Below are 9,618 nucleotides of genomic sequence, written 5' to 3'. Positions count from 1 at the left end.
ATTGCAAATATACAATTATTAATCATTAAATATAATTGTAAATATGTAATTATTAATCATTAAATATAATTGTAAATATGTAATTATTATCATTAAATATAATTGCAAATATACAATTATTAATCATTAAATATAATTGCAAATATGTAATTATTAATCTTTAAATATAATTGCAAATATGTAATTATTAATCTTTAAATATAATTGCAAATATGTAATTAATTATCTTTAAATATAATTGCAAATATACAATTATTAATCTTTAAATATAATTGCAAATATGTAATTATTAATCTTTAAATATAATTGCAAATATGTAATTATTAATCTTTAAATATAATTGCAAATATGTAATTATTAATCTTTAAATATAATTGCAAATATGTAATTATTAATCTTTAAATATAATTGTAAATATGTAATTATTAATCTTTAAATATAATTGCAAATATGTAATTATTAATCTTTAAATATAATTGTAAATATGTAATTATTAATCATTAAATATAATTGTAAATATGTAATTATTAATCTTTAAATATAATTGCAAATATACAATTATTAATCATTAAATATAATTGTAAATATGTAATTATTAATCATTAAATATAATTGTAAATATGTAATTATTATCATTAAATATAATTGCAATTATACAATTATTAATCGTTTAATATAATTGTTAATATGTAATTATTAATCATTAAATATAATTGTAAATATTTTATTATTAATCATTAAATATAATTGTAAATATTTTATTATTAATCATTAAATATAATTGCAAATATGTAATTATTAATCTTTAAATATAATTGTAAATATGTAATTATTAATCTTTAAATATAATTGTAAATATGTAATTATTAATCATTAAATATAATTGAAAATATACAATTATTAATCATTAAATATAATTGTAAATATGTAATTATTAATCATTAAATATAATTGTAAATATGTAATTATAAATCATTAAATATAATTGTAAATATACAATTATTAATCATTAAATATAATTGCAAATATGTAATTATTAATCATTAAATATAATTGCAAATGTGTAATTATTAATCTTTAAATATAATTGCAAATATACAATTATTAATCATTAAATATAATTGTAAATATGTAATTATTAATCTTTAAATATAATTGTAAATATATAATTATTAATCATTAAATATAATTGTAAATAGTTTATTATTAATCATTAAATATAATTGCAAATATTTATTATTAATCATTAAATATAATTGCAAATATGTAATTATTAATATTTAAATATAATTGCAAATATACAATTATTAATCATTTAATATAATTGCAAATATTTTATTATTAATTATTAAATATAATTGCAAATATGTAATTATTAATCTTTCAGTATAATTGCAAATATACAATTATTAATCATTAAATATAATTGTAAATATGTAATTATTAATCTTTAAATACAATTGCAAATATTTTATTAATGATCATTAAATATAATTGCCAATATTTTATTTTTAATCATTAAATATTATTGCAAATATACAATTAGTAATAATTAAATATAATTGCAAATATTGTATTATTAATCATTAAATATAATTGCAAATATGTAATTATTAATCTTTAAATATAATTGCAAATATGTAATTATTAATCATTAAATATAATTGTAAATATGTAATTATTAATCTTTAAATATAATTGTAAATATGTAATTATTAATCTTTAATTATAATTGCAAATATTTTATTATTAATAATTAAATATAATTGCAACTATGTAATTATCAATCTTTAAATATAATTGCAAATATGTAATTATTAATCTTTAAATATAATTGTAAATATGTAATTATTTATCTTTAAATATAATTGTAAATATGTAACTAATTATCTTTAAATATAATTGCAAATATGTAATTATTAATCATTAAATATAATTGCAAATATGTAATTATTTTCTTTAAGTATAATTGCAAATATGTAATTATTAATCTTTAAGTATAATTGCAAGTATACAATTATTAATCATTAAATATAATTGCAAATATGCAATTATTAATCTTTAAATATAATTGATCATATACAATTATTAATCATTAAATATAATTGTAAATATGTAATTATTAATCATTAAATATAATTGCAAATATTTTATTATTATCTTTAAATATAATTGCAAATATGTAATTATTAATCTTTAAATATAATTGCAAGTATTTTATTATTAATTATTAAATATAATTGCAAATATGTAATTAATTATCTTTAAATATAATTGCAAATATGTAATTATTAATCATTAAATATAATTGCAAATATGTAATTATAAATCTTTAAGTATAATTGCAAATATACAATTATTAATCTTTAAATGTAATTGTAAATATGTAATTATTAATCTTTAAATATAATTTCAAATATTTTATTATTAATCATTAAATATAATTGCAAATATTTTATTATTAATCTTTAAATATAATTTCAAATATTTTATTATTAATCTTTAAATGTAATTGTAAATATGTAATTATTAATCTTAAAATATAATTGCCAATATTTTATTATTAATCATTAAATATAATTTCAAATATGTAATTATTAATCTTTAAGTATAATTGCAAATATGTAATTATTAATAATGAAGTATAATTGCAAATATACAATTATTAATCATTAAATATAATTGTAAATATGTAATTATTAATCATTAAATATAATTGTAAATATGTAATTATTAATCTTTAAATATAATTGCAAATATTTTATTATTAATCTTTAAGTATAATTGCAAATATACAATTATTAATCTTTAAATATAATTGCAAATATGTAATTATTAATCTTTAAACATAATTGCAAATATTTTATTATTAATCATTAAATATAATTGCAAATATGTAATTATTAATCATTAAATATAATTGCAAATATGTAATTATTAATCATTAAATATAATTGCAAATATGTAATTATTAATCATTAAATATAATTGCAAATATGTAATTATTAATCATTAAATATAATTGCAAATATGTAATCATTAATATTTAAGTATAATTGCAAATATTTAATCATTAATATTTAAGTATAATTGAAAATATGCAATTATTAATATTTAAGTATAATTGCAAATATGTAATTATTAATATTTAAGTATAATTGCAAATATGTAATTATTAATATTTAAGTATAATTGCAAATATGTAATTATTAATATTTAAGTATAATTGCAAATATTTTTATCAATTATGTGCCCCAAATATTTGATTTTGTGTAAGAATTGGCTTGGGCTTTATTTAATTTTAAAGCCAAAATCTTGTATTCTGCCGAATATCTTGTAGATATGGCATGCTCTATTCTTGCTGGCTATAAAAATGTTGTCAAGCTATGTGACGGCAAGTTTTTTTATCAACAAAATCTTTGAGATCCATTGTTATACTGCTGTCATTTATTTATTTTTTCAAAAACATCTTTTTTTTTTTTACGAGGTGGTCACCACTTATCAAGGCCCGGATGCCACTCAGGGATAAGGGTTATTGTAAGTACAGTACGTTAGTGTGGATATTTAAAGTGTCTACTTAAGGGGGCGGTTCATAAGGAATTTGTTTACGTTGGACTTGAAGACATCCAAGTTGTAGTCAGGAGGGAAGCAGGCAGACGGAACAGAGTTCCACAGGCGTGCAGTTCTAAGAAAGAAGCTTTGTTTATGGAATCTACGTTTTGATTTAGGCATAGATAAAGAGTGGGGAAAGTTTTTGACAGTGGATTCAGCTAGACGGATGTTTTTTGTAAAAGATTGGTGAGGGCGGACCAGAGATTGGAGTTCAGACGAGCACCTGCCATGGAAATAATGATAAAACAAAGATAGGCTTGCAACGTCTCTTCTGTGGGAGAAAGGTTGCAGGGAAGAGAAAAGGACATCCCCCTCTAAGCCACGAAGTTTGTTTTGTACTCTGTCAAGGCAGGATAGGCTGTTTTTAGCAGCTCCTGCCCAGATATGGCAGCAGTATTCCATCCTTGGCCGTACTTGGCTTTTATATAGATAGAGAATTGCATCAGTAGTGAGATATCTTCTGGAGTGGTAGAAGGATTCCACCATCTTTCCAGCAACCTTGGAAACAGACTTGATGTACGTGTTCCATTTCAGATCGGCAGTGCAGGTCAAGCCCAGAAGCTTGTCAAAACACGGGGCTTCTTCTAGACGAGAGCCATCCATTTCAATTGATGCCAGATGGGGATCAGAGCGTTGATGATGTAAAGATTGGTTTTAGATGCATTAAAGGTAATCAGCCACGTCTTCTCCCACTGAACCACTCGTTCAAGATCAGAGCAGAGAGAATCAGAGAGAGCTTTGTCATTTACGGCCTTTGATGTGTTGCTGTAGATGGTCGTGTCATTAGTATAGATGTCAACAAATGATTTAAGTATGTGTTCAGGGAAGTCATTGATGTAGATCAGGAAGAGAATTGGCCCCAGGATGAACCCTTGAGGGACTCCAGCATTAATACTGCAGGCCTCTGATTTTTGTCCATCGACCACTACTCTTATGAGCCTATAAGAGAGAAATGATTTAATGATAGAGAGAATATTTCCAGTTATACCGTAGCTGGAGATCTTGTGAAGTAGGCCTTTATGCCATACTTTGTCGAAGGCCTTTGATATGTCAAGAGCAATTGCCCTGGAAAGGAATCCTTTGTCAAGAGATCCACTAATCCTATGAGATATAACCGTTAGCACATCTGCGGTAGATCTTGCAGAACGGAAACCATATTGCGTGTCACTAAGAAGGTTATTTCTGCTGAGACGGTTGACTATTTCTCTATTTAATATGGATTCCAGCAACTTACTCATAACACACAGGAGACTTATTGGTCTGTACTGAGAGGGAGATGACTTATCACCTGAGTTCTTAAATACAGGGCATACTGATAAGATTTTCCAAGGTGTTGGAAAGCACTTCTCCTTAAGACAACGTGTCAAGGTGTTGGTTGGAAAGCACTTCTCCTTAAGGCAACGTGGCAAGGTGTTGGAAAGCACTTCTCCTTAAGGCAACGTTTAAACAGTTTCGTAAGTATGAGAGCAAGTTCTAGTTGAAGCTTTTTTACCGATTGGGATGCCGTCAGGGCCAATAGCTTTACTGGAATCAAGGTTCTTGATTAGCTTGGTGACCTCATGCACAGATATTTGTATGTTACCTAGCATGTTCTGTGTTATAGGAGGAAATATGGGGAGTTGATGGCCTTCGTCGCATAGAGTAGAATTAGCTGCAAAGTTTTTGGCAAATAGTTTGGCCTTGTCTGAAGCTGAGGAGATGAGCTTTGGGCTGTTGATAATGGTTGGGATAGAACGCACACTTCTGTTCAGGATCCTATTTGTTATTTGCCAAAACTGGTGGGAACCAAGCCGCTGATCAGCTACTTTGGATTTAACAGACTCTTGCATTTTTTATAACTCTTTTACAGTGATTGCTGGCAGTCCTGAAAGCAGCTTTAATCTCAGTGCATCTATTACTTTGGTAGCTATGGAAAAAGTGATTTCTGTGCGCGATAACAGCAGCACATTCTGGGGAGAACCATGGCTGGCTGTTAGGTTTTTGTTGGAATTTTTTAGATGGTATGAATCGGTCTATGATTACAATTAACCATTCGGTCAGGTCTGATACTATAGAGGACACATCATTTTTAAACATTGAATGCAGAGGTAGATCAGATATAAATGTACGGAAGCTATCCCAGTCAGCTATGGAGTATTGGTATACAGTACGGTGGAGGGGTACGTCCGGGGACTTATTACATTTCATTTTTATCTTAACTGATACGACGAAGTGGTCAGAGGATCCTAGAGGAGAAAGAATAGAACATGAACATAGCTCAGGGGAAGTTGAGAGAAAAAGGTCTATGAGGCTTGCATATTGACCTGTAGTATCGGGCACACGGATGGGCTCGCGAACAATCTGAGTGAGGTCATAAGCAATGGCAAAATCATGACAAAACCTCCTCTCATCATCTGTCTTATTTGAGTGGGTCAGCCATTCCACGTTATGGACGTTGAAGTCACCACATATGTGGATGTTAGCCGTGGGGTGTGCAGACAGGATGTGGTCTATTTTCTCAGATATGCTCTTAAAGATAGTGACGCCGCTGTTGTGGGGCCGATAGAGGGCAAATATAAATGCAGTGGTGTAAGCAAGTGCAACCCGGAAGCACATATATGGTAAATTAGGATCTTCTCTAGAGATATCCCTGCTACATGGGACGCCATCTTTAATGTAGGCACATATTCCATGCCCATGGCGATCTTGGGGGTCAGATTTAGATGTTAAGTTAGAGTATCCGTTAATTATGAACTCATCTAGGGAAGTGGTTGGCCCTATTCCAGTTTCGCTTAGAAAGAATATGTCTGGTGTCGTCTCCTGTAATTGGGTTTCAACCTCTGGAAGGTTGGAACGTAGACCCCTGATGTTGGAGAAGGAGACATGGTAGTAGGGGTCTACGTTGGAAGATGGGGTTCTAGGTTTATTCGAGTTTTTTTCTTGGAGATGTTTCATGTTGAGGTTTTGGGATTTGTGGAACAGGTCAGCATACTTGGTTAGAGCAGTACAGAGAGGAAAAGTAAGAGAGAAAAAGGCAGGAATTTTTTTTTTTTTTTTGTAGTGCATGAAAAGGTAAAGCCTTAACAATTACCCACTAGTATGGCATCGAGAGGCCCCACCAGAGACTACTGTATGGTCCAGAGTCCATTCACCAAATGGCAATACAGCAGTCCCAGTACTTTGTGCCTGCTGATAGGACAGCCTCCTTAGTGGTTAATCCAAGGTTTGGGTCCCTGACTATCAGGCGGATAACATCAGCCCAGACGAAACGTTTACCTCCAGCACCCTGGCCACAAAGATAGGCAGAGACACAGAAACATTTCCGACACACAACGGTTTAAAGCAGCTTTTTCTTCACCCTTTATCAGAAAAATCACTCATTTGCATGAGGACTGAAGGGCAAAAAATTGGAGAGTTCTAATAAAAAAGGAGCTAAATTTTTTTTTTTTCAGTAATTCAATTATATTTACAGAATAATAGGCATTATTGTTGTCAAGATTTAATGGTATATCTAGAAATGTTATGATTTAAGGGTTAATATCAATAATAATTTTTAAAGAATATTGTTTAAAAAATTCAATTATTTCTTTTCATAGATGTACATAGAAGCATTAATAGCAAAAAAGCACTATCCTTATATTTTGTTGTAAATATGTTTGCATTTAATTCAATAATAATGCACCTAAATCTGTAACTTGGATGGTCTCCTCACAACAAAATACTAAACAGGAGTAGAGGAAAAATAACAAAATGCTTTAAAAAATGATATAACAACGAAATAACATTAAGTAAATAAATATAATCGTTAGAAGTAGCAATAACCCAAAACCTAATAGCAAACATCCAAATAGAAATAAGAACGTTAATAAGGAAAGAAAAGTTGTAACTATAGAACTCATACACAAAATAAATATTTACCGAAAAACATTGTTTACCAAGTCACAAACAAGTCATAATATTTGCCAACCGATCTTTTTATAGCATGGTAGGAATTGAGCTTCTACTTTTGCAAGATTCCTTAAGGAAAATCTTTTTTTAAATAGTCTATATCTAGTTTTTTTACTAAAAGATACATGAAGGTCCCAATAAAAAAAAACACACACGCTATCACAATCATAGTCAATGGGTAATGGATTAGTACCCGTTACTTACATTGTGTTGTTTGTTTTTTAAAGCCCCTATTTACTTGCTTCTCTATGAGGGCTACTATTTGGGACAGGATTCTAGGGATACTATGTAGGGAGTTTAGCAGCAAGATGTCTGTTCACATTACACTTGAACTTCTGCATGTCAGTAGTCGGGAAAACAGAAACTCGCAAGGGAATTCCAAAGTCTAGCAGTTCTGGGGAAGAAGCTATTAGAGTAGAAGGTTTGCTGGCATCTGGAGATCTCTACTGTGTAGGGGTGGGATTTTGCTGCTTGTTGGGTTTGTTAAAGTATTTACGTCGAGGAGGTACAAGGGCTTGTAGTTCGTTGGAGAATCTACCATTAAAATACTTGTAAAACAGGCAGAGGGATGCAACATTTCATTGATAAGAGAGAGGCTGAAGCCTAGTTGACAGTTTGGAACCTATTAGGTTGGCGGCTCTCTTTTGAACCCTGTCCAGGAGTGAGAAACTAATAGCAGATGCACCAGCCCAAATGTGACAACAATACTCAATACATGGGCGAATTGTGGCCTTGTAAAGACACAGGATACTTTCAGGTGTAACTTTCTAGCATGGTAGAGAGCCCATCTTCCTCACAGCAGTTGCGGCAATGCCCTCGATGTATCTGTCCCAACTCATGTTCCCTGTGAATGTTAAGCGAAGGAGTTTGAACAAAGTATTTAAGTAATGTATCATTGGCCATAGCTATTCGTGGTTTAGAAGGTTTCTTTTAATTATTAAAGGAAAGAAGCTTAGTCTTGGCAGCATTGAATGTCATCATCCATTTTTTCCCAATTCAACTACAGACTGTGAGTTTTCCTCTAGGATTTCCACCACTGCCTTAGATATGTGCTCATTGCTCATTTGTTTTCTCCATGTGATTGTTATAGAGCGTGGTGTCATCAGCAAATATACCCATCTCAGAAATAATTTTATCAGGGGGGGTCGTTTATGAATATCAAGAATAGACCCCTGTAGTACTCCCGCATTTATATCATATTGTTTAGATGTACGACCGTCTAGGACAACCTGGATTTTTCTCTTAATAAATCTCTAAGGATCGACCCTTGAGGTACACCTGCATTTATATCATAGTTTTGACATACAACTATCGAGGATAACCTGGATTCTTCTCTTATTTAAGGATTTAATTATGTTAAGTATTCATCCAGTAATACTGTATGATCTGATTTTCCTGAGAAGACCACCGAGCCATGCCCGTCAAAAGCCTTAGATATACCTACGGCTACTGCCCTACTTTCTCCTGCTTTATCCAGTGCATTGTATATACATTCAGAGATTAGTTAGGATGTCTGCAGTAGAACAAGCTTGCCTAAATCCAGAAGTTTAAGCACCTGCAAGGTAGTGGACTAGAGCTTGATTATTTATGAACTCAAATAGAGAGGGAGGAATCTAATTTGGCGATAATTTAATGGGTCAGTTCTTTCGCCAGAATTCTTGTTTTCAAGCAGTCAGAAAAGCAAGATTTAAGGCATTTGTTGAAAGGTTTGGAGAGAACTGGAGCAACTTCAATAGAGCATTTTAATAGTACAAGGGATGATTTTCGGATCATCTAGTGTGGTTTCTGTCCACAAAGGAAAATTACAGGAGTGATTTGCTGGGTCCAATGTAGAGTTTGAGGCAAACCAACTGGCAAGTATGTTAGACTTCTCGGTTGCTGTGCAAACAACTTTATGATTGTTGGATAGTGAGGGGGGGGGATGTTGATTGCCCATTATACAAAAAAGAATTCCTACTTACTAATTATTTTTTCAAGTCTGTCAATAAAGCTTGTTTTTGTTTCTTTTTTAGGTTGTTGAGAAATTTTGCCAGGGTTTCTCAACATTTACTTTTTTTCAGGGTTATCGAATAAATGCCT

The sequence above is a fragment of the Euprymna scolopes genome, chromosome 6 (genome assembly GCF_053919585.1).
Source record: "Euprymna scolopes isolate OS-2025 chromosome 6, ASM5391958v1, whole genome shotgun sequence".
Taxonomy (NCBI): Eukaryota; Metazoa; Mollusca; class Cephalopoda; order Sepiida; family Sepiolidae; genus Euprymna; species Euprymna scolopes.
This window is presented reverse-complemented; position numbering follows the sequence as displayed.